We start from the raw sequence: 6,866 nt of genomic DNA, 5'->3' as shown, positions 1-6,866 counted from the left end.
AATACAATTTCTCATTGAGTAAAATACTGACTGACGTTTTCATACTGCTTGTTAGTCCATTATTTACACACTGAATTAAGGACGGATCCTTCTGTTATTCCCCGATCATGACAAAGAGCACACGGCGGGTGTGACCGGTCAGCAGGGGATGCTTACTCTTCCATAACATATAGTCCAAGCTCTCATGATTTGAAGGTCCGTGTTTGCTCTGCTCCTATTTTTTGTATTGTTTTATGGACGTTTTGATCTTGAATACTGTTCATTATCTCAATATCTCCATATGTGTCAATAAAAATTTTTATATTGCAATAGATGATAACCATGGGATATCCAGCGATATCAGGTCCTAAATCTGTTAATGATCGGATTGCCATTGTTGGAGCAGGGATAAGTGGAGTACATATGGCGTCTCTTCTAAAGGTCAGTGAAAAGCAATGTATCATGAGTTATGAATACTTTACAATTAAATTATGTAAATTGACGACGATGTTAGTTTTGTCTTATAACAATTCATTGTAGGAGAGGGGTTTCAAAAACGTCAAAATTTTTGAACAGCGAAACGAGGTTGGAGGAAAGGCATATTCGCGATTTCACAGGGGGGTATACAATGAGTTTGGAACAATCTTCATGACGGATACCTACGATCAGGTGGCCAGGCTGGTCCGGAGATACACTCCTCGATCCAGAATTAAATCAAAAAACAAGTCTTCTTTAATGTTCAAGGGTTTTGGTTAGTCATATCAAGAACATTTCAAAATGCATATATGCATTTTTAAATGTTTATCCTTTATATTTAAGGAATGAAGATTATTTAAGCATATTTTATATGATGTAAACTAACTTGGGGGGGGGGGTCACACTTTAGTAAAATGAATCGTATTTACAGTTTTAAAGCATTTTTTCACCTAATTTAAAAAATTACTGGTTGAAAATTTAATTGCAATTTTTTATTACTGATTTTCAAAAATTAATAAAACGATTTTGACATTATGACAACTTGAAGCTCTTAATCAAGAAGTGATAAAAAATGTTATAAAAGAAAAAGTAATAAATATATGCCCCCTCTGAAAACAAGAAGGTTTGAATTTTGTTTTTCTTACACCTTATGTATTATATAATGTCAATATAATATAACATTATGATAATACCAATATACTATGATAACATAGCAATGAATAATAACATGATACTAATTAACTATAAAATTCTAACAGTGTACAGTAATATCAATTATGGAGATGTACCATGATATTGTATCAATGTATCAAAACATTATACCAACTTACAATAACATTATACCAATGTACCATAACATTATCCATGTACTAATGTACTAAAACATAATATCAATGTACCATAATCTTATATCGTTTTACTATACACCATACCAATGTATCATAACATAACAAATTACTATAACATTATACCAATGTACCATAACATTAAAACCTATGTACTCATATAATTATTGCTGTTTTTAGGTCAATACGATGATTTAGATACTTAAGGAGTACAATGTTCACTGAGCCCGAAGGTGGCTAAAGGTGGCTAAATCATCGTATTGTCCGCAAAAAAAAATAGCAACTAGTGCTAATTGTAACGGGGACCGTTACAGATGTTCCCCAAACGCTCCCCAACTCCCTTTTGGTGCCATATTCCTGTAAGCTTCATTAAATAAAACAAACTCTATGCATCTGAGATTTTAACAACATTTACAAAGAAGTGTACAAAAATCATTTAAACTTTAGCATTGCACGCGTGCACATTTGAATGCATTTTATCATGACCATATCATCTTCTCTACACAATCTATATTTTTAATACACTGAATATTAAAGTATTTAATCCAAAATTATTTTAAAAAATACGCGCATTCAAGTGTGATTCAAGTTTGATTTTACTAATTCCACGTGCACGCACGTGCATACATGAGCATAGTGACCATACCTTCTTGTAGAAGTCCATTACATCTATCTATGTTCTAAATTCCACCCCGTTTGGGTGAAAACTAAGGGAGTTATAGCTGTTTAAAGTTTCAGCCAATCAGATTGCAGCACATGTACACGCACGTGTATGCATATGCATGGTGACCATACCTACTTGTAGAAGTCCATTATATCTATCTATGTTCCAAATCCCATCCTGTTTGGTTGAAAACCAAGGGAGTTATAGCTGTTTAAAGTTTCAGCCAATCAGATTGCAGCGCACGTGCATGCACGTGTTTTCATGATAATTGCTTTATTTCATGTTGTAGGATATCCTAGTGCATGGCTGTGTTCAAAATTTCAAAGGATTTCGTCAAAAAACAAGAAAGATATTGAGACTTTAGTTGCAGCCAATCAGAGCGAAGTGCACGTGCATGCGCGTGAGATCTTGCTATTTTCACCATGTCGTCATGTCTATACTACTAATATATCCTCACATTATGAGTTTCAAAGCATTTCATACAAAAATAGAATAGTTGTGGCTATATCTATTATTTTGGTCATTTCATGTGTTGCACGTGCGCGCTCTTGCAAGCACGTGCGCGCAAAATGACCTTGATTCCGCAAATCTACATAACATGTCTACTTACCTTAAAAAGGTTTTACTTACATCGGACGAACAGTTTACAAGATCATTCCCGGACAAAAAAGTTCCAGGAAGAAGAAGAAGAAAAATAATAATAACTAGATGCGATCTCGTTGCAAGCAACGAGTAGGTCTTCCGTCCGATATCTGATGGAATAAGACCTGTGTTGGGATAATTCCACTGATATAATAAAAAATGTCAGAAAGGCACAAGAATTCTTCAAAATATGTTTAGAAACACAAATAAAATGTAGGATCTATCAATTCCAATCAACTTCCTGTTCTACTTCCTCACTTCCGGTGCGACCGTATGTGCTCAAAACTTCTTTCAACTCTACATCATGCATGCAGTAATCATCCCTGAAAGTTTCGATGGAAAATACTCATTTTTAGACAATTTCCGGTTTGAACGAACCGTACTTCCAGTGGAAATATTAAGATGCTACGCATTCCTTAAATCTCTATAATGAACAATAACATTCATTAGAAAATGAAAAAAAAATCGCTATACATGTACATGTATTTAAATTTCATGTACTTCCGGTTTACAACGGAAGAGTTGACGGAGAAAATGAACATATTAAAAGTATGCATATTGTTGGGAACATTATTTTGACCATCTTATGTTCAATATTGCTTATCAAAATATTCACGCTTTTCGAGATATAAAGCATCAAAGATATAGCATTCTAGCCCCCTGTGATCCTTTATTACGTAACATATGATCAAAGTTTTAGAATATATTGTTGCAAATTGTTAAGTTGAATATCTTTGCTTCAGTAGTGTATCACAAAATATTGATCATTAAAGAGTTAAAGACGAGAGACTTTTGGCCCCTCCATGCCCCTTAATTGAAGGGTTAACCCCATTTTCTTAATATCAAATGAAAGGTCCTACTATATTGCACATTTTTTATTATATATGTCTTAACAAAATATTAACCAGTAAAAAGATATAAAAGAAAACGTATCAATTTTTGCGAGATGCGTATGAGCCAATTTTTCGAGCCCAGGCGAGCGTCGATGCCTTTTTACCTGGAAAGCTCTATATGCAAAATGTCAAATCTAATATCATTCCTCTACCTTCACTGAAAATCTCAAGTCCATATCTTTAGTCGTTTAGGAGGAGATCTCAGGACAAGCCGACCCTCTAAAAATCAGAAAATCGTCCATATCTCACGGCCGGAAGTGACGTCATCAACGTCGAAAATTTCCGACAAGGTTCAGATGAATATCTATCAGATCTGAAAGTTTGGTGAAAATCGGGCGAGCCGTTTCCGAGAAATCGCGTGCACAAAATCGGTAAGAAAAAAAATAATAATAACTAGATACGATCTCGTTGCGAGCAACGAGTGGGTCTTCCGTCCAATTCTTGATGAGATGAGATAAGATTTTGATTGCGATTTTCACTCTAAAATAATGATTTACCACAATCTGTAAAAAGACATTGAACATTAAAGACTTAAAAAATAGGCCTTTTGCCCCAAACGACCCCTAATTTAGAAATCAGCCCTTTTTATTCAAATCATCTTAAAGATCTTAAGATTTTGAACATTTTGTGTTCAACAACTGTTCAGAAATTCTTTTTCGTTTTTGAGCTATTAGCAAAAGAAATATTTAGGGGCCAACCCTTCAACTCCTTAATGGGGACGTTTAGCAAAAAATGAAAGGTTGCATACTGTTCAGAACATTATTTTGAACAACTTTTGTTCAATATTGCTTATCAAAATATTTCTCCCTTTCGAGATATAAAGCATCAAAGATTTAGCATTCTGGCCCCTTGTGGCCCCTAATTATGTACCATACGACATAAAAACCATAATATATAGTTGTAGATGGTTGAGATAAACATCTTTGCTTCAGTAATGTATTACAAAATATTAACTGATAAAGAGTTATCGATTGAAGACTTTTGGCCCCTCTTGGCCCCTAATTCGAGTGCCCAGCCCCTTTTTCGGGATCTCATCTTAAAGATCTTAAGATTTTGAACATTTTGTGTTCAACAACTGTTCAGAAATTCTTTTTCGTTTTTGAGCTATTAGCAAAAGAAATATTTAGGGGCCAACCCTTCAACTCCTTAATGGGGACGTTTAGCAAAAAATGAAAGGTTGCATACTGTTCAGAACATTATTTTGAACAACTTTTGTTCAATATTGCTTATCAAAATATTTCTCCCTTTCGGGATATAAAGCATCAAAGATTTAGCATTCTGGCCCCTTGTGGCCCCTAATTATGTACCATACGACATATAAACCATAATATATAGTTGTAGATGGTTGAGATAAACATCTTTGCTTCAGTAATGTATTACAAAATATTAACTGATAAAGAGTTATCGATTGAAGACTTTTGGCCCCTCTTGGCCCCTATTTCGAGTGCCCAGCCCCTTTTTCGGGATCTCATCTTAAAGATCTTAAGATTTTGAACATTTTTTGTTCAACAACTGTTCAGAAATTCTTTTTCGTTTTTGAGCTATTAGCAAAAGAAATATTTAGGGGCCAACCCTTCAACTCCTTAATGGGGACGTTTAGCAAAAAATGAAAGGTTGCATACTGTTCAGATCATTATTTTGAACAACTTTTGTTCAATATTGCTTATCAAAATATTTCTCCCTTTCGAGATATAAAGCATCAAAGATTTAGCATTCTGGCCCCTTGTGGCCCCTAATTATGTACCATACGACATAAAAACCATAATAAATAGTTGTAGATGGTTGAGATAAACACCTTTGCTTCAGTAATGTTTTACAAAATATTAACTGATAAAAAGTTATCGATTGAAGACTTTTGGCCCCTCTTGACCCTTAATTTGAGTACTCAGCCCCTTTTTCGGGATCTCATCTTAAAGATCTTAAAATTTTGAACATTTTGTGTTCAACAACTATTCAGAAATTCTTTTTCGTTTTTGAGCTATTAGCAAAAGAAATATTTAGGGGCCAACCCTTCAACTCCTTTATAGGGACGTTTAACAAAAAATGAAAGGTTGCATACTGTTCAGAACATTATTTTGAACAACTTTTGTTCAATATTGCTTATCAAAATATTTCTCCCTTTCGAGATATACAGCATCAAAGATTTAGCATTCTGGCCCCTTGTGGCCCCTAATTATGTACCATACGACATAAAAATCATAATAAATAGTTGTAGATGGTTCAGATAAACATCTTTGCTTCAGTAATGTATAACAAAATATTGACTGATAAAGAGTTATTGAATAAAAACTGTTGGCCCCTTTCAGCCCTTAATTTGATGAGTCAGCACATTTTTCTTGATATCATATTAAAGATCTTGATATTTTGCACAAATGTTGTTCAGTATGTTTTAACAAAATATTTATATTTTAAAAGATATGATACAAAATGTCTCAAAAAATCACTCATAAAACGTGTCCTAAATTTTGACCCCTACCGAGCTTCCATACTAGGCACTTCCGGAAAATATCCTGACCATGTTGCAACATGGCAACATGTCCTCTACTATCACTAAAAATTTCAGCTTTCTAGCTTGAGCCGTTTTTGAGTTCCATCACAGACAAGGAGGACCTCTAAATTTCGATCAAAGGGCGATAACTCCCGACCGGAAGTGAATTTCAAAAAAATGATTTGCCGGAATTAACTTCAGATGACAACGCATCGACTGTGAAAATTTGAAGCAAATCGAACGAGACATCTCCGAGAAATCTTCTGCACAAATTTTGTAAGAAGAAAAAAGAATAAAAATAATAATAATAATAATAACTAGATACGATCTCGTTGCGAGCAACGAGTGGGTCTTCCGTTCGATTCTTGATGAGATGAGATCAGATTTTGATTGAGATTTTCATTCTTAAGTAATGATTTTCCATATTCTGTAAAAAGACATTGAGCAATAAAGACTTCTAAAGTCGACTTTTGGCCCCTCACGGCCCCTAATATTAGGGATCAGCCCTTTTTTCTTCATAACATTTTAAAGCTCTCAGGATTATGAACACTTTTTGTTCAACAACTATTCAGAGATTCTTTCTCGTTTTCGAGTTTATTCGGAAAAGAAATATTAACTCTTTCAACACTGAGTAACTTTTATCAACCAACCCCTGGTACACTGAGTAACTTGGGGCATCACTAAACATTTCACCTTCCGTCACAAAAAATACTATAACTTCTTTATTTCTTTGAATATTTTAATAAATGACACATCATTAGAAAGGTGAGGCATTTCTCTTTTAAATGATATAAATTTTATATATATACAAAATTATTTATCAAGTCAAAAACACTAATAAAATTCATAATTACATTTTAGAACGGATCTTATGCAAT

This window comes from Saccostrea cucullata, unplaced genomic scaffold (assembly GCF_032062105.1).
Source record: "Saccostrea cucullata isolate Sc308-1 unplaced genomic scaffold, CSIRO_AGI_Scuc_v1 ctg4958, whole genome shotgun sequence".
Classification (NCBI taxonomy): domain Eukaryota; kingdom Metazoa; phylum Mollusca; class Bivalvia; order Ostreida; family Ostreidae; genus Saccostrea; species Saccostrea cuccullata.
This window is presented reverse-complemented; position numbering follows the sequence as displayed.